Genomic DNA, 25968 nt, shown 5'->3' on the forward strand with positions numbered 1-25968 from the left:
AACTACACACACCACAAAACCAGTCTCACATAAAGCTATCACAACAATGAATCAAACACATAAACACACAAAGACATACTCGGAGGCTCTGAGCAAAAATTTACCTAAACAGCAGAGGCCTCCAAAGCAGACACCCAAGCAACCGCCACCTCATGACACACCACAGGCAACACATAAACCACAAAATCAGTGTGCAAAGCAGTCACAGCCCTTAAGGCCAAATGCAACACCAAACATACTTGTCATAGGTGACTCCATAGTCAGACACACTGATGTCCCACTCACCAGGCTGAACAAGGAGAGGGTCACAGTAAGCTGCCTATCGGGCGCTAGAATCCGCCACATAACACAAGCACTCGGGTCACTCCACTGCAAGTACAAATATGACACAGTCATTGTCCATGCTGGTGTGAACGACCTGAGACGTACCTCCCTGGACTACATGAAAAGAGACATAGAGGAGCTCTCTGATTATGTAGCCCAGGCAGGTATGACCCTGACCCTGAGCAGCATCCTTCCTTCACCAAAAATGATGCCACAACATAGAGACAAGATGATCGGCTTTAACAATTGGCTTAATTTCTGGTGTCATTCAAAGGGGATCCAGTGTCTGTCTGCCTGGGATGACATGCTTGACAAACCACGCTGCTTCGCAAGGGACGGCTTGCACCTGTCACCCCTGGGATTCCGGATATTGGCTAAGGCTCTTGCCACCCCCATAGTGCCTTTTTTAGGCAAGGCTCAAATTCTAAACCTACCACCCTAGAAAACAAAAATGGGAAGAAACTAAGGGTAATGCTGCTCAGTGCCAGAAGTCTAAATCTCAAAATGCACACACTTGAGGCCCTTCTCAGTATGGAGAACATTGATGTCTGTGCTGTGACTGAAACCTGGTTCAAGGCTCCTGAGAGCACCCCGGCACTATCAGGTTTTACCTCATATCATGCGTTCCGGCCCCAAAACCCGGACCACACCACAAAAGGAGGGGGTGTATCCATATTCATCAAGGATACCCACACCTCCAGGTTGGTGGCAACGCACGAAGCATCGGAAACCATCCAGGTGCAATTAACCATAGGCAAAACTGCTCTACAATTTGTAGCATGCTACAGGCCACCCTCTCAAACTACGGAACCCCACACAGCCTTCCTGCAGACACTGGGGGGTATAAATGTATCTCCAAACACCATTCTATTGGGTGACTTCAACTACCCGAATATAGACTGGGAACATTACTCAAGCCCAAACTTTCTAGCCCAAAGGTTCCTGGAGTTCATAAATTCAAATGCCATGGAACAACTAGTCACCATTCCCACAAGAGGAGAAAATATACTAGATCTCATCATCACAAACATGGGGACAAAATGCTCAACACCGGAAGTATATCCCTCATTGGTGAGATCAGATCATAAACTAATCTCACTGGATATCCACATGGGGCGCCGACCCCAAACAAAAAAGACCACAGTGAAGAACTTCTCTAAAGCAAACTTCACACTACTCAAGACTAGTGTGGTATCCTTCAAGGCCCCCGAGCCAGTGGAAACCACAACCCAAGCTGCGGAAGCCCTTACAAATGCCTTCTACGAACACCTCCAGGACTGCATGGATCAGGCAATCCCTAATAAAACCAAGACTCTTTCCACCAAGGGCAAACGTCCAGTCTGATGGACCCCAGCCATAAACAAACTTTACAATAAGAGGAGAAAGCTGTTACATGATAGAGCAAAATCCATAAAAGAGAAGACACCTTTGATCATTATTAGTAAAAAAATACGAGCACTCATAAAATCATCCAAGGACAACTTTGAGAGGAAAATTGCCATAGATTCAAAAGACAATCATAAGGCCTTCTTCAGCTATGTTAGAAACCTGGGTGGAAACTCCCAGATATGCTCAGAATTAGTCCAAAATGATACAAAAAATCACTGAACCCACAGACATTGCCAACATACTGGCAGACAGGTTCAGTGCAAACTTCACCCCCCTCTCCACCCCAAAAGGAGAGATAACTATCCCAGCGGAGTGCAGCCTCCCAGACATCTCCAATGCGCAGGTGAAAGCTGCTCTCTCTAAAGCTAAAAACACAGCATCAATGGGACCGGATGGTGTCCCCGGCTGTGTGCTACACGAACTCAATGAGGAACTAAACCCACACATAAGGCAGCTGTTTAATCTTAGCCTTACCACAGGATACGTGCCCAAGGAGTGGCGTACGGCAACTGTGGTCCCACTCCACAAAGGTGGTGCCTCTACGGACCCTGGTAATTACCGCCCCATAAGCTTAACAAGCCTGGTCTGCAAAGCTATGGAGAGGATCATAATGGAACTCATAAACAAAGACATAGGGGACTTGCAGACATTGGACCCGACCCAGTTTGGCTTTGTCAAGGGCAGATCATGCCTTTTGAACTTGGTCGACTTCTTCGAAACAGTCACCAAGGCCATTGATGAGGGAAAGGCAGTCCATACAGCCTACCTTGACCTTGCAAAAGCTTTCGACACAATACCAAACTCGGGTATTATAGAGAAACTTACCAGCTTAAATGTAAACCCATATGTCACAAGATGGGTTGCAAACTGGCTAAAGGACAGAACCCACAGGGTTAGAGTAGCTGGTGCCATGTCAGACTCCAAGCCGGTCACAAGTGGTGTCCCACAGGGCTCAGTCCTTGGCCCCCTGTTGTTCGGCATCTACTTCTCAGAAGTACAGGCAAACATAGGATGACTATGGCTGACAAAGTTTGCAGATGACTGCAAACTGGGAGCCATAGTGGAAAATACATCGGACACAGATATCCTTCAGAGGGGTCTCACAGAAACTGATAGCTGGTGCCAGAGCCATGGCCTGAAGTTAAATGCCAAAAAATGTATAGTCATACCCTTCGGGAAAAACAAGGTAACCCCAAGCTACCATATAGGTGGCAATCCACTAAGCACAGAAGAGGTTATCAGGGACCTGGGGACCCAGGTTGACAGTGGCCTTTCTTTTGACACTCACATTGCTAAAGTGGTTAGAAAAACCTTCTACATTGCCCACCTGATCATGAAGGGATTCACATCCAGATCAAGTGAGGTCATTGTTCCCCTGTACTCTTCACTTATCAGACCAATGATCGAGTACAATGCCCCATTCGGGATGTATCTCACCCGACACCTGCAGCAATTGGAGAGACCCCAAAAGTTCCTCACCAAAAGGATAAAGGGACTCCCAAAATCTGTCATATGCTGCCAGACTGAAGAAACTCCAGCTCTATTCAGTCGCATACCATCTGCTCAGAGGTGACCTGTGCCTGACATACAAGGCCATGTCCAACCCGGAATTAATGGACATGCTCCACCTCAAAACATCCAAATCTACCAGATCCACTAGAGCAAGCGACTTAAACCTTAGCACGGATATAAATAGGACATGCTGGAGGGATAGATTTGTCACCCAGAGACTCCCTATGTTGTGGAATAAAATCCCGGTCCATGTGAGGCAGAGCACCTCGCTGGCTCTGTTCAAGAGAAATCTTGACCGGTGGATGGGAGATTGTAGGTTTACCCCCGGAATCATCTCTGTGTCACTGCTGGACAGAGGCACAACAAACTAATGGGCACAGTATTTTTTAACATAAGGGGTGGCGTAAGCCACAAAACTCTGGGCTAGGCTTATAAATGCCTTAGGGCAGATAGCCTAGTATAAACCTATGAACCTATGAACCTATAAGAGACTCAAGTCAACAAGGTTGGCAGGAGAAACAAGGGTGGTCCCACTGTCCGTAATGCTAGGTTGAAGACTGTTGTTACTAGCGGTGGCTTTACAGAAATGATCATGGTGGAGCTTGGCGAATGGATATTTTTGCCTGGGTTTTAAGGGAAAATTTGTTGAATTTAATTATCCGGCTTTGATGCACAGTTGTGCAGCAGTGCGGGGTGTTGCAAGATGCACAAACAAGTAGAAACCTGCTCAGATGCAGGGCCTAAATACCAGAGGCTAAAATTTGAAAAAACTCTAACAAAATTCAAGAGGGCCAATGAGGATTCTTATTCCAAGTCCTCCCTTTATCAGTCAGGTGCCAGTCAAATACAATTCACTCACAAAAGTACAGATAGACCCCTTCCAATCCAAGATGGCCTGGAAAACGTGCTCAGAACAAACAAACCACTACAAACAGTTCTAGAAGTAGCAGTCCTGGATCTGGACTATGATACAGCTACTAGCTACCCAAGTTTCAGTGGGAAACACTAGAGAATATTTAACACAGCAGAAAAATAGCAGTGAGACACTGAAAAAAAATATTTAAAACAGCAGAAAATCAGCCAGGAGGCTCTAAAGAATGATTTAAACAGTTAACATAGTTAATTAAGTACTGCTTGGTGGGAAAATCAGAGCAGGCAGAACAGATAGCTTTAAAACAGTGAATAAATACCAGTAAATACTTAACAAACAGTGGAAACAACAAAAAAGCTTTCTAAACATTGTAAACAGCAATGAAATGTGATTTTACAGGCACAGAGTAGCAGGCAATTGCAGTATAACAGTGTAGTTTAGTATACAGTAAAGAAATACAGTATAAAAGTAAGTGGCAGGCAATAAAAAAGTGCAGTAAATAGTATAAATAAGCAAAAAATAAATAAATAAATAAATAAATAAATAAATAAAACAGGCAACTTATGTTTTTTGGAAGCTCAGAAGCCTCTAGTTGTCTGGTATCTCAGCTCATAGTTGTGGTTGGTAGCTCACCTCAGAACAAACAAGCAGAAACCTGTTCAGATGCAGGGCTTAAATATCAGAAGCTAAAACCTGAAAACTCTTAACAAAATTCAAAAATAACTAATGAGGATGCTTATTCCAAGCCCTAAACCAACCCCTCTTTACCAATCTGGTGCCAATCAAACACAATTCTCTCACAGAAGTGTAGATAGGCCCCTTCCAGTCCAAGATGACCTGGAGAATGTGCTCAGAACTAACTTCTACAAACAGTTCTAGAAGCAGTAGGAATGGATCTGAACTATGATACAGCTACTAGTTACCCTAGTTTCAGCGGGAAACACTAAAGAATATTTAACACAGTAGAAAAATAGTGAGACACTGAAAAAATGTTTAAAACAGCAGAAAATCAGCCAGGAGGCTCTTAAGAATGATTTAGAGAGGAAACAGATCAGTTAATTAAGTACTCCTTGGTGTGAAAACCAGAACAGGTGGGACAGATAGCTTTAAAACAGTGAAAAAATACCAGTTAATACTTAAACAGTGGAAACAACAAAAAAGCTTTCTAAACAGTGTAAACAGCAATACAATCTGATTTTACATGCACAGCGTAGCAGGCAATTGCAGTATAACAGTGTAGTTTAGTACATAGTAAATAAATACAGTATAAAAGTAGGCAGCAGGCAATAAAAAGTGGACTAAATTGTATAAATAAACAAAAAAAAAAACAGGCAACTTTTTTTTGGAAGCTGAGAAGCTTCTAATTGTCTGTTATCTCAGCTCAGAGTTGTGGCTGGTAGCCCACCTCAATTCAGCTCCCTACCTCTTTACTATCATACACCACTATATAGGCATCCAAGGAACTCTGGGACAAAACTGGGTTGGGATGCATGGGTAATCATTTAAATATCCTTGTGGCCATTAGCTTAGTATATGAACCAAATTCATATCATAAAACATTATGGGAAACTTCAGTGAAAAAGGTCATGTCAGGATAACTGCTCCTCACCATACCATATCAAGGTAGAAAATATTATATAATATTATATACAGAGACGCAGAACATAAATACTGTATAGATTATTAATATATGATAACAAACCCAGGTTTTTATGTTCAATTTGTACATAATGCAAACAATATGTTGCTTCACCACCAGGTGGCGATCATATATGATGGATAGTAGGGCCCACTGAGCAGTGTATTTCAGCAGTTTGCACTGTGACAAGCTTGACTAACATGGGTAAAAAGACCGGCTGATAAACTGCATTTAAGAGAATGAGCAAAATGATGCTACCATTGATAATGTTGATTTAAAATTCAGCCTAATCTTAAAGACTTTTTTTTCCAGCCAGTCACTGCTTCATTTTTTTTTTTTTTTTTGGTTTATCTAATTCAGGGCTGGCCTTACTCACAGTCAGAATCTTTTTATCTAGGGCTCCAGTTTATCTAAGGCTGGGTATGATCAAATTACATAGTGCTACTGGTTATGCCTTTAAGTCATTGATAAGAAAGTGACAATGTAACTGTAATGTCCATCACAGTATATTTGCACATTTCTTTATGAAATCTTAAGCTATTCTTTTTATCCTTTTGTCCCCAAAAGTGGACCAGTACTGGAAAACGGAAATAGCTAGTTGGTGGTTTTGTGTTATCTACTTCATTTTAATTTAAGTCTCACATTGTGCTATGAAATAGTTTACAACTGATTGCTATAAACCAAAGCAGAGATGAAAGTAAGCTGCTAACATTTTAAAGTGGACCTTCTTTTAACTAGTTTAGTAGATTGTCCCTCACAGTAAGACACTTTCCGGTTCGATTCTCAGCTAGGGAGTCTTCTGCGTGGAGACATGCGTGAATAGGCGTACCTTCGTTGAAGGTTGTGCATCAGGGCTGGTAACTCGGTACATAAAAATTAACTACCAATCATTAGCGGACCGGAGTTCCTCTGTGGCGACCCCTAACCGGGAAAAGCCGAAAGACACAACAAGTAGATTGTCACAGAAGGACAGCACTATGTGCTATTAGACCTAGTCTCTGTAGAATCTTGTGTTTGATTCTCACAGCCTTCATTTACAAACTGTTGAACTTTGAGCAAACTGACAGACACTGCTTATGGATCACTGCAGAAAAGGGACTGTATGGCTAGCGTAACTTCCAGTTTAACAAATACTTATTTTTCTTTTTTTCTATAGGGAAAATTAAATCATGCATGGTGAATTTAAACTAAAATTCAACATTAAATGCCATAGAAGTTCATTTAGTACCATCTATTATTTTAGTCAGACAATGAAAAGTGGAAAGTATATTTTGTGTGTTTCTCCTTAGTATGATTGCTGTGCTGAATGTTGTACTTTACTGTGATGTCTACAGGTAAAACTGCCCTGGTATAACCACTTAGCTGTTCAACTGTGCAAAAGTATTGCAAGCAGGAAGCACTCTCTGACCATATTTCATGGGCACCTTGTTACCCATTTCTTCTATGGGTTTGTTTTGAAGCATTCCAGATGTTGCAAAAATAAAATGGAGACAGAACACGAGAGACAACAGAAACCAGTAAGTAAATGGTGTGATAAGAAATATGCACTTCAAAATGTATATGTAGCGTTGGTGCACACAGCTGGTATTTTTCTAACAGCAAAAAAAGCAGTTATAGAAAGAGGGTGAGTAATAGATTTAGACATGGTCTGAGACAGGGACTAACAAACCATTCATAAAAGAAAAATGCTTTACTTTTAATGGTTTTAGCAGCACCAAGAAATAAACTGTGCAGTAATGTTGTCCTTGCAATCATATATGTTTTAATATGTGTACTTGACAATATATTGGTTATAGCAGGCGAAATGAGGAAAAATAGATGCACAAAATATGGAGAACAGAAAGGAAAGGCTTTACGTGTGAGTAGGTAGAAAGGAGAACAGAAGGTATAGGCAAGGGGAGTGAGAGAAGGGAGAATGCACTTTGGGTCTTAGGGGACAGTGGGTTATGATGCTTGGAAAATATGCATGTAAGAAAACAGCTGAGGAAACCGGCAGCAGGATGAGGGGAATACCTAAACAGGAATGGGAAGGGAAATCTCAACTGTTGATTCCAAGTACTTAAACTCATCCGCCTTCGCCACCTCTACTCCCTGCATCATCACCATTCCTCTATCCTCCCTCTCATTCACACACATATATTTTGTCTTAGTCCTGCTAACCTTCATTCCTCTCCTCTCTAGAGCATATCTCCACCTCTCCATGGTCTCCTCAACCTGGTCCCTACTCTCACTACAGATCACAACATCATCTGCAAACATCAAATTCCACAGGGCTTCCTGTCTGATCTAGTCTGTCAACCTGTTCATCACCACTGCAAATAAGAAAGGGCTCATATCTGATCCTTGATGTAATCCCACCTCCACCTTAAACTTATCCATCACTCCCACTGCAGACCTCACCACTGTCACACTACCCTCGTACATATCCTGTACCACTCTTACATACTTCTCTGCCACTTCCAACTTCCTCAAAAATTACCACAACTCCTCTCTAGGCACCCTGTCATATGCTTTCTCTAAGTCCACAAAGACACAATGCAACTCCTTCTGACCTTTTCTGTACTTCTCCAGCAACACTCTCAGAGCAAACAATGCATCTGTAGTGCTCTTTCCTGGCATGAAACCATACTGCTGATCACTAAACATCACCTCCCTTCTTAACCTAACTTTCACTATTTTTTCCCATAACTTCATGCTGTGACTGATCAATTTAATCCCTCTGTAGTTACTACAGCTATGCACATCACACATTCTTAAAAATTGGTAACAAAACACTTTTTCTCCATTCCTCAGGCATCCTCTCATTTTCCAAGATTTCATTAAAGAATCTAGTTAAAAACTCCACTGCCATTTCACCTAAACACCTCCATGCTTCTACAAGTAAGTCATCTGGACCAACAGCCTTTCCATTCTTCATCCTCTTCATAGCTGTCATTATAATTGCTCAACAGCTACCATAAAATAATTTTGTGAGAACAGTTATTGAGAAAAACTGAGTGAACAGTGAAACAAAAAATCAAACAGCATACCATGATCTTAATTTTATGCAAATCCACTCAGGTGGGAGATTTGCCCCTCACACTCCACAATATGAGGGGATTCACCCCCCACACTCCCCCATCTATATATACCAACTCTGAGATTGCACTTCAGTGGGGAAAAGGCCTTTGAAATACTGCGGTGTGTGAGATGGGGAACTGTTGGCCAACTAGTTACTTTCCCCATCTCACACGTTCACTGAAATGAACGTTTGATGAATGAACATTCAGTGAAAAGGGTTTAGTGTTTAGCCATTCAATGAAAGTTTCATTTGACGGGTAAACATAGACCCGATCACTGCCTTGCTGAATAATAGTCTGCTTTTTGTTATGTACTTGGCCTGTAATGAGATAAAAAAGTACCAAAATGTTTTAATATAGTTAATATAAACACAATAGCCCATTGTCACTTCTGGTTGGCATCTGCCAATTTTGGTGCAGTTATGCATTCATAACTGAATCAGCTGGAATGTTTGTGAAACAGCATAAAACAAAAAGAATGATTGAAGGACGCAGTGGATCACAAAGCAAAAACCTAACTTCCGAAATAAATAAATAAAATACCACTACGTTTTGTGGGTGGCGAGACATTATATTACTGGAAAGCTTAGTAGTTCTTCACCTCTTTGCATTTTGTTGACAAATCTGATAGCAGAATGTGAGATGAACACATCATGTTTGGATAGTATTTCGCCTAGGGGGTACTGTACTGCCATTTCAAATTAATTATTACAAAAACAGGTGGTAATTAGTGCAAGAGAATTACAATTTGTTTTCCCATTTGTCTGAGATATTTAAGACACTGCAATTGTTTGTTGAGTCCTATAAAAAAATTGCTATACTAGAGGAACTAATAAAATGGAGCTCTTCTTTGCAGCATGGTATATTCAGAGCCAGGAATTTTGCAATATCACTACAAAAGGTCCGGGTTTGGACCCAGGTATGTGCAAACATGTACACACACACACACACACACACACACACACACACACACACACCTATCTACGTGTATATATATATATATATATATATATATATATATATATATATATATATATATATATCTATACCTATATGTTTGTATATACAGGCATTTGAGTGAACGGCTGATGTCCGAACGCAAACATGTCGAAAGCAGAATCCGAAGATCGCAAAATGTAGAATCTGCAGATGCCCTCTTGATCCATGGTAGCGCATGTTGTGGCAGTTGTGTGATTGGGAATTTTGAATTCGATGTTTTATTTATTTATTTATTTACATTTGTAGCATTGCGTGTAACATTAAGAGCGTTCGCGCCTACGAGTTTCGACATTATGGTTCGGAATTATGACGGATCGACATTTGGTCGCGTGACCAAATCATGTATTCTTATATTTATATATATATATATATATATATACACATATGTATATACACACACACATTATATATATAATATACATATATATAATATATATATATATATATATATATATATATATATATATATATATATATATATATATGTGTGTGTGTGTGTGTGTGTGTGTGTGTGTGTGTATGTGTGCATTATATGTGATTTTGGAATGCCGTGATATCTGAGGAGGCAAGAGGTAGAATGAATACAGACTGTTTGGTTTAGTTTTATTGTTCTTTTTTATCATATTAAAAGAAATATGAGGGTTATATAAATAATATTTAAAAAGTAGTGCTGAGCCTGAAGGTGAGTCTATATAAAAACTGATGACATATGCAAATACATGGAATTAAACTGTGATACAGCAGTGAAGCAGTAGAATAAGATGGTCTAGTTACCAGGACACTTTCGTTGCAGAATGTCCCAAGTAGGGGAATATCATGACAGATGGAATTCCTTGATGGGTCAAGTGAATTCACTATTGGAAGACATGGCCAAGACTGAAGACCCAGGCGAGGGAACAAGCAGACAGCCCAGAGTGAGGAGTGGTCATAAAGAACCAAGGTCTTTGCAAGGCTGTAGGAGAAGCAGAGCAAATCAAAGTAGGCAAGCATGTTGTAGTGAAGGTGCTGGAAACTGGGTAGTGGAAGAGACTTTGTAAGTGCGGTAGCAGCTAATCTGGCAGAGTAGCAAACAGGAGAGATTAGCTAACCACATCAGCAGAGTAAGGACTGGATAGTGTATGTGAAGGGTGTACTAACAGTCTTGCCTGGAGAGGGATGGAATGCATTATTGACTATACTATCTCAGTGCACTTGAGGGCCATATTAGGTGAAGGGGATGACCCGTTTCAAGGTCTCCCAGGTATCAATAGAGAACGCATTCATTTAACAGCTCATATCCCAGTATCAGTAAAAGAAAACATTTAGCAAGGTGAGTACATTGATGAGTTTTATTTGATCAGCACGAAAGAAGTTCAGAAAAGTTTGTACTCAGATGCCCAGGGAAAAAGGATTTATTGGCTGCAGTAGTGGATCTTAGAAAGAGTAGACTTCCTAAAAGAAGACAAAAGAAATGAGATAACTGGATCATGGGGTTCATGTACTTCATGGTAGTGACACTAGAGAAAGAATCAAAACTACAGCTACTTATAATAACTTACTTTATGATCATAAAGGAGTTGCAGAAGAGGCATGTCCTGCTACTGGTATGACCAGAAATTTCACAAGACAAGAAGCAGAGGTGGAACATGGAGAGGCCACAGCCCCTACAACAAGAAGGGAGGCAAGATGTCAGGTGTTGCTGGGCATTTAATGCAGGCAAATGCCAGTGGACTGCTTGTCGCATCACTTACCAATGTCTGCTTTATGGTAGGTTCCATCAAAGCCTATATTGTAGGGCATGGCAAGAAAATGTCTCTTTGGATACGAGTCAGGTAGGGCTCAGAACCCCTTCATGTAATGAACTTAGGGAGCTAGGTAGGGGCATAATAAGAGGAGTAGTCAGTTTGGGGAAGTCAGGCCAAACCAACATTCTCAAAAGGGGCCACTCCCCTATTAAAGCTGAACTGGTTTGGTGCCTGATGGCTAGCTACCCAAACAAAGAAGTGGCTGGTTATCTTATTGAGGGTTTTAACTGCAGCTTTAGGATTAAGCCCAAGGTAACTTCTAGCAAAAGCACATGTAAGAACCTGGCTTCAGTAAGGGGAAGGAAAAGATTGTTAAAACACTGCACAAATTGGTACTTCTAGGTCCATTTGTGGACCTGTACAGGAGCCCCCCTGTCTGATCACTTCAAAGTCTGAGCACTGGGCCTTGTGCCCAAAAAGAAGATGGGTGAATTTGGAATGATATGTCACCAATCCCATCCGGATGATTCCATCCACAGACAAGAGAGAAGTAAGGGCACTGTACTCTTCAAATGATGATGCAACTGGCATACCGACAGGCAGTGGGTTTACCTGGATGGTCAGGATGGACACCGAGTCAGCCTTCTAGCTGTTAGCAGTGCACCTGGTTGACTGGCATTTACTAGGAAAGAAGGTCAGAAATAAGTATAACTTTGACAAGACAATGTCGATGGGGCATGCAGTAGCTTGCACATTACATTGGATTTGGCTGATCAGAGAAACAGTGTTTGCCTGTTTGTTACCTGGATGATTTGCTAATTTTGGGCCAGGGTAGATAAAGCATTGAGGCAGCCATGGCAAGACTGAAAAAGTTGTGTGAAGTCCTCAGTGTGCCATTAGTATTAGACAAGGAAGGACCACCTAGGGCTATTACATTCCAGGGTTTGCAGATTGATACACATCATGCATGGCGTGCCTACCAGAAGACAAGGTACACCATCTAAACGAGTAGATAAAAGGAGGTCCATGGGTAAAGGAAGGCAAGGGCATGGGAGGGCATGGAGTTTTTGGGACACATCACATTTGCTTGCAAGGAGATCACACTGGACCCACATTGTGCCTGCCATTATCTAAGTTGCTGCAGAGAGGAAGACAGAAACAACACTGGATGAGGCTCACAGAAGAGCTGAGAGCAGATAATCAGGCTTGCTGGGAATTAATTTTTTGTCGGGGGGGGTAATGGCATCAATGGCACTGTATACTGGCAAGGTGAGGAGGCCATCAGTAGGGAGCTGAGGTTGTACAGGGATGCTGCAGAATGAATTAGCAAGGGCAGAGTTTTTTTGCAGGGAGATGGTTCTCCATGCCTTGGATAAAGGCCTGGAGTACAGAAGTGAGGATGGACATAATGTTCCTAAAAATAATGTCCATCTGAACAAAGATATTGGCTTGGGAGAAGGAACTTAAGAACTGCAGGATGAGGTTCCACACAGACAGCCAGTAGGTGGTCGTGGTCTGACTGGGAGATATTCAAAGACAGAGAGTGTCCACAGGGCTATTAGGAGAATGGTCTTGTATGCAATACATATTACCATGTCTTTTGTTGTGCAGTATTTAGCAGGTATGGGTAATTTCTTGCCAACAGTTTCACAGGATCAGAGCCCTGGTTCCAGAGGTGGCAAGTATAGGAGAATGCATTCAAGGCATGATGTGAATCACTGGGAAACAACTATAAGGAAGCAGGAGAAGCAGTCTTGGGTGCCCAGCATCAGGGCATCGTGCCCCAGAGCAATACGTTGATTATGGTCTTCAGATGAAGTCTACCAAGACATGTGCATGTATGGATGCTGGGATGTGGTGGTGGCAGTATGATGGCACTTGGTAGCCATCAACAGCACTGCAAAAGGAACTGCTCTCCCTGACCAACAAAAGATTGGGCAGGATGATAAAAAGCTGGTGACGGATAGAGGGGGAAAAGGACAGATATGAGAATAACTCTGGCAAAAAGCTACTGCTTATTTTCCTGAGATGGTTAAGGACAACTGAATAGTTACTGCAATTTGGCAGCATGGGCAAGCCTTTTTCTTACACTGTATTATGGAGCATTTAGGATTGGTGAGCTACTCCAATGGAAAGCTGCAGTCACAAGGAATAAGGGCTTAAAATGGAAAGACATAATGGAAGTCAAAACTGCACTCCTCAAAGACCAATCAGGAGGCATGCGGGCAACAGGTCTTCCTCAAAGCCACCAGGGTTCAGGGGCTTTGCACAGTACTATGGCTAGGTACTCTGTGCCAGCTAGATGCCAGTGCAAATCTGGATGGGCTTGTGTTTATGATGGAGAATGGTAAGCCTGTTTCTGGAAAATAAGCAGATGCGATGATAAAACAAGTGGCAACTTGCCAAAGAGATGGATGCTGAATGTTTTTCATGGCACTCCTTCAGAATAGGCAGAGCTGTGGACTTAGGTGTAGGCCTCAGTGGAAACCATCAAAAAGGCTAGAAGGTATAAGTCCAGTGATTTTTTTTGTTTTGCCTTCAATAAAAAAAATACATTTAACATTATGATGCAAAAGAAGTTTGCATGACAAGTTTTTTTCACTTAATTAAAAAATGAAAAATTATAATAAAAAAAAAAAAAACACAAAAAAATAATAAAATAAGAAGAAGAAAGGGGAGAGGAGAGGAACTGTTGGAGTTAATATGCGTGTTTCTAATGTATGTTTTTCTGTCAGAAGTCTACATCACATCTTTGTCATTGAGAACTCCCACATGTATTAGGCAGAGAAAAGAGCAGCGATATATTACTGTGGGGATGAGACAGGCTTAAACAGAGCCTCGTGGAAACGTAATTGGAATGGACTGAGGGGAATGCCCTGGGAGCATCTCCTGGCAATGGTGTGAAATGATTTATGTGTGGTTATCAAGGGGTCTATATCAGTTCACCAAACTGGCTGAAGTTTGAACATCATATGTTTGAACTTCTAACCACGAAGTACAAAAACATCGAAGTCTTAGAACAGCGATTTTCTTCCCGCTGATCCAGGAAACACACACACAACACAAGCACACCAAAAAAAACAGCAATCCACACACAAACACTTAAAATCCTACATCTAACCCTATACTAAACTGTACATACACTACTATCTATCCACTTACCTTAACCCAAACCCTAACCCTAAGGTCCGTCACTATCGCACACTCACCTCACCTGTGCCCTAACCCTAACTCACCTATCCCACCCTAACCCTAAAGTCTGTCACTATCGCACACCCACCTCACCTGCACCCTAACCCTAACTCACCTAACCTGTGCCCTAACCCTAATGTCCACACAATCGCACACTTACCTGAACCCGACCCGTAACTTCCCACCACAGTCCTGATAATCGCAAAGCCACAGAAACGGCCCACTGAATTCTTTCCCTGGGGAAAGAATTTGGTGTTTCACGGCTTCACAATAATCAGTGTTCGAACTTTACAGTTCAAACATCTGGTGTTCGATCATCAGCCGTTTCAACGGACTGATATAGACCCATTATCAAGCATAGGGTGATAAACATGACACTACAGGACCTAAACATATCTCTCTATATATATATATATAGGTTCATAGGTTCATAGTCTGATACTAGGCTATCTGCCCTAGGACATTTATAAGCCTAGCCAGAGTGTGTTTGGCTTTCGTCTCCCTTTTAGATTAGTTAACTGTGCCTCTGTATAGTAGGTCACAGAAGATAGCCCTTTTAAGGTTAGTTTAATGTGCCTCTGTCTAGCACAGACATAGAAGAGATCCCAGGGGTAAACTTACGATCTCCCATCCACTCGTCAAGATTTCTCTTGAAGAAGGTCAGTGAGGGGCTCTGCCTAACATGAATTGGGATTCTGTTCCAGAGTGAGGGGAGCCTCTGGGATGTGAATCTGTCACTCCAGCATGTCCTATTTATTGCTGTGCTGAGGTTTAAGTCCCTGGAGCATGTAGCTCTGAGGGATTTGGATTTCCTGAGGTGGAGCATGTCCATTAATTCTGGGTTAGACATGGCTTTGTACGTCAGGCATAGATCGTCTCTGAGTAGGCAGTAAGCAACTGAGTAGAGCTGGAGTTTCTTTAGTCGAACTGCATAGGGCATCTGTTTGAGGCCCTTGATCCTCTTGGTGAGATACTTTTGGGGTCTCTCCAGTTGCTGCAGGTGTCAGGTAAGGTACATCCAAAATGGGGCATTGTATTCAATTATGGGCCTGATGAGTGATGAGTAGAGGGGCACAATGACCTCTCTTGATCTAGATGTGAACCCTTTCGTGATAAGGTGGGCTATATAGAAGGTCTTTCTAACCACTTTGGCAACGTGATTGTCAAAGGCGAGATTACTATCTACTTGGGTCCCCAAATCTCTAATTACTTCTTCCGTACTTAATGGATTACCACCTGTGTGGTAATTTGTGGGCACTTTGTTTTTCCCAAAGGGGATGACCATGCACTTTTTGGCATTTAGCTTGAGGCTGTGGCTCTGGCACTAGGTATCCATCTCTGTGAGACCCTGTTGGAGGATGCTTGTGTCAGCCGGAGAGTCAATTATGGCTCCCAGTTTGCAGTCATCTGCGAACTTGGTCAGCCATAGTCCTCCCATGTTAGCCTGTACCTCAGAGAAGTATATACTGAACAAGAGAGGTCTCAAGACTGAGCCTTGTGGGATGCCACTTGTAACTGGTTTAGAGTCTGACATGGCACCTGCAATTCTGACCATGTGGGTTCTATCCCTGAGCCAGTTTGCAACCCATCTTGTGACATAGGGGTTGATATTTAAGCTGGTGAGCTTATTTATGATGCCCGAGTGGGGTATTGTATTGTGTTGAAGGCTTTTGCGAGGTCCAGGTAGGCTGTGTGGACTACCTTCCCCTTATCTATGGCCTTGGTAACTGTTTCAAAGAAGTCAACTAGGTTTAAGAGGCAAGATCTGCCCTTAACAAAGCTGAATTGGGTAGGATCCAGTGTCTGGAGGTTCCCAATGTCTTTGTTTATGAGTTCCATGATGATACGCTCCATAGCTTTGTAGACCAGACTAGTCAGGCTTATAGGGCGATAGTTTCCGGGGTCCACTGTGGCACCACCTTTGTGGAGCGGGACCACTGTTGCTGTACGCCATTCTTTGGGTACATATCCTGTAGTAAGGCTGAGACTGAACAGTGACTTTATGTGAGGGTTCAGTTCTTCTTGGAGCTCGTGTAAGACACAGCCCGGGACACCGTCCGGTCCCATTGATGCTGTGTTTTTTGCTTTGGAGAGGGCAGCTTTCACCTGTGCATCTGTGATGTCAGGGAGGCTACATTCTGTTGGGATAAACATTTGCTCTTTTCGGTGGGGGGGGTGGGGGAGAAGTTTGCACTGAACCTGTCAGCCAGGATGTTGGCAATGTCTGTGGGTTCAATGTATTTTTTGTCATTTTGCACGATCTCAGAGCATATCTGGGAGTTTCCACCCAGATTCCTGACATAACTAAAGAAGACCTTGTGATTATCTTTAGCGTCTTGGGCAATTTTTCTTTCGAAGCTGGCCTTAGATGATTTTATGAGGGATCGTAGTTTCTTGCTAGCACTGATCAAAGATGCCTTCCCTTTTTGGGATTTTGCTCTATCATGTAGTAGCTTCCTCCTTCTGTTGTATAGCTTATTTATGGCCGGGGTCCACCAGACAGGTCTCCTGCCTTTGGAATAGTGAGTCTTGGTTTTATTTGGGATAGCACAATCCATGCATTCCTGTAGGTGGCCATAGAATGCTTTGTAAAGGATTCTGTGGTTTAGGCAGTATTTTCCACTGGCCCGGGGGCTTTGAAGAATTCCACCTTGGTTTTGAGAAGTGTGAAGTTTGCTTTTGAGACATTTTTCACCGTGGCTTCCTTGGCTGGGGGTGGGGACGGGATATGGATGTCCAGTGAGATTAATTTATGGTCTGATCTGACCAATGAGGGGTTTACCTCTGGTGTGGAACATAGAGTCTCCATGTTGGTGATGACCAGGTCCAATATTTTCTCCCCTCTTGCGGGAGTGGTGACCAGTTGTTCCATAGAGTTTGAGTTTATAAATTCTAGGAACCATTGGGCAAGGGTGTTGAGGCTTGAGTAGTTTTCCCAATCAATGTTTGGGTAGTTAAAGTCACCAAATATTATGGTGTTTGGAGAGACCTTCATATTCTCTAGTGTTCTCAGGAAAGCTGAGTGGGGTTCCTGAGTTTGGGAGGGTGATCTGTAGCAGGCTACAAACTGAAAGGAAGTTTTGCCCACTGTTAGTTGCACATGGATGGTCTCCGATGCTTCGTGCAGTGCCACTAACCTGGAGGTGTGGGTATCTTTGATGAATATGGATACTCCCCCTCCTTTTGTGATTCGGTCCGAATTTTGGGGCCGAAAAGCATGGTATGTTATAACCTGGTAGTGCTGGGGTGCTCTCGGGAGCCTTGAACCAGGTTTCTGTTACTGCACAGATATCGATATTCTTCATACTAAGGAGAGCCTCGAGTGCGTGCATCTTGAGGTTTAGACTTCTGGCGTTGAGCAGCATTACCCTTAGTTTTTTTCTCTTTGTGTTGTCTATGGAGGTGGGTTGGTCTTTTGAGCCTTGCCTAAAAAAGGCACTATGGGGGTGGCAAGAGCCTTAGCCAGTATTCGAAAGCCCAGGGGTGACAGGTGCAAGCCATCCCTAGCGAAGCAACGTGGCTTGTCGAGCATGTCATCCCAGGCTGACAGACACTGGATCCCCTTTGAATGGCATCAATACTTTTGCCAATTGTTAAAATTGATCATTTTGTCTTTATATTGTGGCATCATTCTTGGTGAGGGCAAGATGCTACTCAAGGTCAGGGTCATACCGGCCTGGGCTACATGATCAGAGAGCTCCTCTATGTCTCTTTTCATATAGTCCAGGGAGGTACGTCTCAGGTCATTCACACCAGCATGGATGATAACGGAATCATATTTGTACTTACTTTGGAGTGACCTGAGTGCTTGTGTTATGTGGCGGATCCTGGCACCTGACAGGCAGCTTACAGTGACCTTCTCCTTGTTCAGTCTGGTGAGTGGGACGTCAGTGTGTCTGACAATAGAGTTGCCTATTACACGTGTATTAGGTGTGTTGTTTAGCCTTAAGGGCTGTGACTGTGTGGCATTTAACTTGGTTAAATAGCATTTATGTTAACGTGCATAATGTAGGTACAAACTGATTGACATTACACACTTCAACACACAACTATGCATATGCCAAGCATTAATCTTGATGCATGCAAAAATTTAAAGAAGAAAAACATTAAGAAAACAATGTTTTTTTTTTCAGGAGTGCAAGCCACCCTGCACTCACCATGTGGACCCCCTGCTAATTATATATTCCAACTCCAAGATCTCATAGTCCCTGGGACAAGGGGTTATTCACCTACCTGGGGATTGTCTGTCTCACACATCTGTAGACTAAACACATGTTGACCACAGTACAGATCGAAAAATGCTGGGATACCATATCTGTCTCTCTCTCGCTCTATATATATATATATATATATATATATATATATATATATATATATATGTGTGTGTGTGTGTGTGTGTGTGTGTGTGTGTGTGTGTCTGAATGTATGTATATCATTATGACAGATCACCAAAGTGTACAAGCATTGAAAAACAAAGTACAAAGTAAAAAAAACTCTGAAACAATAAAGAACAAAAAAGGAAGCACATAACTTTCCTTTTTTGGAATAGTTAACTCTAGCTCTAATCATCATTTCAGACCAAATTAGGGTTTTGGGAGTGACAGAGTTAGGGTTAGCACCCATGAGAGACTTGGTCATGGTGGCTAATCCCTGACTCATTTTACTTACGTGTGCTAACCCTGTCCTTAATTATAACTCTAAACATGAATTTACATAAACCTTTCCATAACAGTAGCCCTAAAGAAAATGCTCCGACACACACAAACACACACTCCATCAAAAATGAACAGTACATCTATCCCCTAACTTAACCCTTACTCTAACCCTAACCTGCAAGCACTCACATTTACACTAAGCAACATTCATAAACATTCTCAAATAAACTGCCATTCAATCAATTCACTCAAACACTACCAAACATTCATGCATGCACCAAAAAATCTATACCATTATCTAATTATTTGTTGCACATTTGTAAATCAAACGGGACGAGAGCTACCTGTTCCAGGGACCTAAATATGGCCTGGAACTTGAGTAGGATATGCTGGAGGGGCAAATTTGTCTCCCAGCAACTGCTGCATCTTTGGAATAGGCTGCCAATTCATGTGAAGCAGAGCACCTCTATGACCCTGTTCAAAAGGAACCTGGACGAGTAGATGGGGAACCATAAATTCTTATCGGGGATAGTGCCCACAACCTTCCTGGACATGGGCAGTCATTACTAAATACAATCCTGGGTATTGACTACAGTATCTATGGTATTACATTAGTATGAAACGGCTAGGCTTGAAATGACCTCCTGGTCGATAGCCTAGTAACCTGCTGTGATCCTATGATCCTATGAACATTACTCTAGCCATAAGCTGCAAAGACTTACAAACACAACACTAAACCTATATATTTACTAAACCCTTACTGTAACCCAAATCAACAAGCACTCATCTAAGCATGCGTGCGCGCACACACACACACACACACACACACACACACACACACACACACACACACACACACACACACACACACACGCGCGTGCGCACACCACTAAATCTAACCATTTATGTAGCACTAATTCTAAACCAAATCCTAAACTACACATGCTTGTACACACCAAACCCACTTACCTCACATGCAATTCGAAATCTCTTCTTCCGATAAAAGCAGCATTTGAAAAACACATCATTAGATATGATTCCACACATACACACACTTGTATTATCACCAGTAAGTATCAACAAGAAGCTTGACATATTTCAGCAGAGGTGCCTACTCTGAATTCTCAAGATCCAATACCATACCTCTCAACTGTACAGATTTTCACAGAATGTCCAGATTTTTGCCTCATATTTCTGGTGTGTTTCTCCTAAAATCTGTACTTTTCTGGCAAATAGATGAGGAATGAAGTCATTAAATAATGATAAATATTTGAGTTTAAGACTCCACATCCTTCAGAAAATTCATGCTAATGCAAAACCTACTATTTAATCAACTAAGTTTGTAAGAGCAATATTTAAAATCTGTCCCTATTTTTCCCCCCATCATTTAAGGCTTTGTCCAGATTTTATGCTCTAAGAGGTTGAGAGGTATGTCCAATACTACAATGAAGAGGTTCTATGAAAATGTGGCTCATGCAAACTCCACACCATCATTGCTCACAGAAGACTTTGACTGGCCAGGCACGTCCTTCCAATGAAGAAACATCAGATCTTGAAGACGACACTGACAACCTCCAGATGCCAAACGACCAAAAGGATGCCCATGGAACACTAGAAGAACGTTCATACAAGATCTGATGTCACTGAACATCAGTTGAGATGAAGCCAAGACCTCTGCCAAAGACCAGAAATGTTGGAGAACGCTTGTTGCCTGAAATGCTATGTAGAGTGGGAGGATCTAAGTCTATGTAAGTAAGTATATATTTACAGTTGTATACTTTTAGGTTCCATTTACATAATTTAGGACAAAGCCAGTTGAAAGTGTTCAGCTGTGTCCTGATCTATATAACAGTGTAATGTTCAAAAGTGTGGATATCTAAACTTATCATATGTGGAAAACTGTCAGCAGTGCTAGTATGCATATAGGATGACTGCACAGCTTGTTGTTGTGAGATTGTGGCATAATTTCTCCACTGTTTTGCAATCTCAGAGTTAGAAAATGTAATTAGCAGTGTGTGTTTGGGGTGCAGAAGTGCAAAAACACTTAGTTTGGAGTTATTTTGTTTGTTGGTGTATGGGGTGTTTCAGTGTGATTCTGTATTTTGCTGTTACATTGTGTGCTGTGTGTTGGGCAACACATAGTGGTATTTTAGTGTTTGAATGTTTGAGCCCATTAGTTGCAGTCATTGCTGTAGAAGATATAGCAACACAGATTCATTTACACACACACTCACTCACACTCACACACTCATTTAGCCACATTCATGTCATTACAGACGTGCACACACTCACACACTCATTTAGCCACATTCATGTCATTACAGACGTGCACACAGATGTCCACACACAAACAAATGCTCACACACACACACACACACTCACACACTCATTCAGCCACATTCATGTCACTACAGATGTGTATTTTGAGTGCTCCCATAGGAGTGAATAGCTGAATGTTGTTAAAAGAAGACATTCACTTTTTCTTCCTAGTGTGCAATTTTACTAGACCAGTTGATTCTCACACAACCAAGTTAATTGATTGGGAGTACGAACATTTCTGGGGGAAAGCACATAGCCAATTAGCAATAGCAACTCTCTGGACTGCTGAATTAGCAAAGGGTTTCACCAACAATACTAGTCACCTCGCCATGGTCCAAGTGAAGGGAAAAACCAGAGTGATACAGTGGTCTGAGATTTGGAAAGGCTTATTGTGACGTGTAAACTTTCGGAAATAAGGCTTCTGCATTGGACTAAGTCTTTTTGAATCCCAAGGATGATTTACTGCTGCTGCATGAATTAGCAATCTTACAAAGATGCATTTAAATAATTTAATGCAGACTCTATTGTAGTACATTTAAGCATTAATACACTACCACCTCCCCTTAAAAAAATGTTTGCTTTAATACAAGAGTTTCACTCTTAACATACTCAAAATTCAATTTGCCCTTTAATTACCAAAGCATAGAATGTTTTCTTTATTTATTTTGATTAAAAAATACAAATAAGTGAAAATTTTCAAACACAGATTGAACATTAATGTTCAAAAGATAATATTAAAAAAAAGTATTAATGATGAAAATGAATATTAACAGAAATCTTTAAAGAAAGAAAGCTATATATAGTATATTGATTGTGTTCTATAAATCCATGTTATTAATAATAAATATTTATTAATAATTAATTCTGTTATATAAGATTATAATGTAATGATTCCTTTTTCATATTTCTGAATCAAGTGTAAAACAGAAGGCCAGTACATAAAAGTAATAGTTTTTGACAGTTCAATCTTACCGAAACATAAAATGTTATAAAACAGAGAGAAATATTTTGAAAAGGAACAAAATTACAAATACACTTATTATGTATAATTCAAACTGCATGTGCATGTTACAGATGCCAGATGTTTATTTCTAATAGAGGATTGGATAGTCTTTCTTAACTAGAACTTTGCAAACACAGAGGTCTTTATTGTTTCCCTTATTCTTTGTGTATGTGTCTGTGTACACAAACACACACACACACACACACACACACACACACACACACACACACACACACACACACACACACACACACACACACACACACACACACAAAACTGTAGAACTAGATATAACCATACAGCCCACATATTCTTTTTAAATACTATTGCTTTGATAACTGAAACAGAAATACAGCATGACAGGCTAGATTTATTTTTCATTTTGGAATTTGTTTTAAGGTGTTCATTAACAATAATGCACGATAGGAAAAAGGAAAAATATCAGTCTTTAAATTAAACTGAAATGTACAGGTGCACAGTCCTACAAAACTGACATTTTTTTGTGAAATTCTGTTAAATACAATAACTGTGCCCTGAAGAAGTCAGAGTTACATAAAACATTCTTGCAAAAACCAAGAATAATACAATTAAAGCAGTACTGACCTGAAAAAATCGTGCAGAGCAGTCATGTAATGTCCAAGCCTAACAGAAGCGAAATTGAAACTTAAGTAATTTTTCCAACTCATTTCCCAAGCCCGAGTGCACATCTTAATATAGTTATCTTGGTCACTAAACTAGTTTAGCCAGTTTTTACCTGTTTACGTATTCATAAAGTTCTGCTGATGCACAGTGCAGCTTCACATATTTAAATGTGAGCTATTTAGATGGTTTTGTCCCTGTTAGAAAGAACTTATGTGACCATATAATCATTTTAGGTAGAAGCAAAGCTTGTTCATACACATTTTATTTTAATTTTGAGGATGTCAGACCCACTGACACAAACTGTTTTGTAGGTATGGGTGGGACAACAGAGGAATATTATTCACAAGATGCATTTCAGCAGTTAGTTCTCAACTAGAGACATAACAAAGGGCACATCAGACCACGTTGTTCTTTTTTAGTTTGATTTTGATAGGTAGGTTGTCTCAAGGAACACTTATTCTCCTATAAGACCTGTTACAAAAGGGGTGTGAGATCAGTTGAAAGTGCAACAGTAACATGGTAAGGTTCACTTGTTCCAGGGTATGATTTTTATAGGGCTGTCAGGAATTCACTGGTTTAACAACTTGGTCACAATATATATGTGGAGAGTTAATGTTTTCCAGCTTGACACTGTAGTAATACATCTGATCACAAATATTTATATTTTGTAAAATAATCTTAGTTTATAGTGTTAAAACTTTCTGCTGTACATTTTTGATATAGTTTCCTTCTACTTTGTGATTTTTCTGGGCATCTACAGCAATCTGCTTCTAGTCCATGTTGATGGCTGGTCTCAAGATGGGTGTAGTGAGTCAGTGAGAGACCTCAACTTCCTCATGTACATGGTTCTGCTGCAGTCATGAAATTTAAAGGGCACAAAACTATCTGCACCTCCCACGCAGCAGTCTGTTTCATAGAACATTAATGCCATGTGGTAGGAGATCCATCCCAGTGAAGCTGTGGAAGAAGAGCTTGGCCAAGCAACTGCGGCTTTGTCTTTTTAGGCTATGCCATTTTGCAGTGATGTCATAGTGGTATGTGTGTACCATGCACTTAACCCTAGTTAACCTTGGTACATCTGACATAATAGGGGCACTATTGTGGGCACTGCAAGAGGTTAAGCACAGACCCGGATTCTCACAGGTCTCCCTCATTCCTTCCCCAGGGTGAACAGCTTATCCCTGACTGCTTTGCTCCCCTCAGCTTTGTTGACCACGCAGTGTTGCAGAACCACATCTATGGCATCTTTGTCTACATCTACACAAGTTGCCCGATCCTGTTCTACTGACAGTTACTGTTATTTATTTTTTCATTTTTATTAATTTTCTAACCAATTTACTGTAATTGACACAAATGTCTATTTTAGGGGCAGTTCAGATGCAGTGACTTATTCAGAGTAGCAGAGACTGTGGGACTCAAACCCAGGACTGCAGGATGCAGCTTTTTAACAGGTATGTACTAGCCTAACAGATAATTTGTATAAATATCACTTACAACTCAAAAATATTAAAAAATAAATATAAACATGGAAGCAGCCATGACCATTTTTTTACAACAAAATACTTTTTTTTTCAAAAATGACAGCGTTTAACTTAATACGGAATGAGTAGACTACATCAAGAATGGGTTTAACTTAATACGGAATGAGTAGAATACATCAAGAATGGGTTTAACTTAATACGGAATGAGTAGAATACATCAAGAATGGGTTTAACTTAATACGGAATGAGTAGAATACATCAAGAATGGGTTTAACTTAATACGGAATGAGTAGAATACATCAAGAATGGGTTTAACTTAATACGGAATGAGTAGAATACATCAAGAATGGGTTTAACTTAATAATGGAATGAGTAGAATACATCAAGAATGGGTTTAACTTAATACGGAATGAGTAGACTATATCAAGAATGGGTTTAACTTAATACGGAATGAGTAGAATACATCAAGAATGGGTTTAACTTAATACGGAATGAGTAGACTACATCAAGAATGGGTTTAACTTAATACGGAATGAGTAGAATACATCAAGAATGGGTTTAACTTAATACAGAATGAGTAGAATACATCAAGAATGGGTTTAACTTAATACGGAATGAGTAGAATACATCAAGAATGGGTTTAACTTAATACGGAATGAGTAGAATACATCAAGAATGGGTTTAACTTAATACGGAATGAAAAGAATACATCAAGAATGGGTTTAACTTAATACGGAATGAGTAGAATACATCAAGAATGGGTTTAACTTAATACGGAATGAGAAGAATACATCAAGAATGGGTTTAACTTAATACGGAATGAGTAGAATACATCAAGAATGGGTTTAACTTAATACGGAATGAGTAGAATACATCAAGAATGGGTTTAACTTAATACGGAATGAGTAGAATACATCAAGAATGGGTTTAACTTAATACGGAATGAGTAGAATACATCAAGAATGGACAAAAGTATGACTTCCCACCCTAACAAAGTGATTCAGCACCAAATCTAGCTCTATGGGACACCAAAACGGGTACAGGATGTTTGGTCCCCGCCGATTCGCCCCCAACCAGTTTGACCCTGGACAGTTGGACCTGAATAAAAAAAATAATGTAAGTGAAGCTGAAGCACATCAAAGCATAAATAGAAAAGAAA

At 40.9% G+C, this 25968-nt stretch overlaps 1 protein-coding gene across 2 annotated transcripts in view; it reads right to left on the reverse strand.

Annotated features, from left to right (window-relative positions):
• The window catches only part of LOC122799185, a 54423-nt gene that overhangs the window by 23671 nt on the left and 4784 nt on the right, over positions 1-25968 (reverse strand). Inside the window, exon 1 of one of the 2 annotated variants that reach the window (XM_044068088.1) lies at positions 23290-23389. The exons of the other annotated variant lie outside the window; for it this stretch is intronic. The gene's annotated coding sequence lies outside the window, so the exon portion shown is untranslated. Of the gene's footprint in view, positions 1-23289; positions 23390-25968 lie in introns of those variants that run through there. 2 annotated transcript variants of the gene reach the window in all.

This window comes from Protopterus annectens, chromosome 4.part0 (assembly GCF_019279795.1).
Source record: "Protopterus annectens isolate FY-2018-M chromosome 4.part0, PAN1.0, whole genome shotgun sequence".
Classification (NCBI taxonomy): domain Eukaryota; kingdom Metazoa; phylum Chordata; order Ceratodontiformes; family Protopteridae; genus Protopterus; species Protopterus annectens.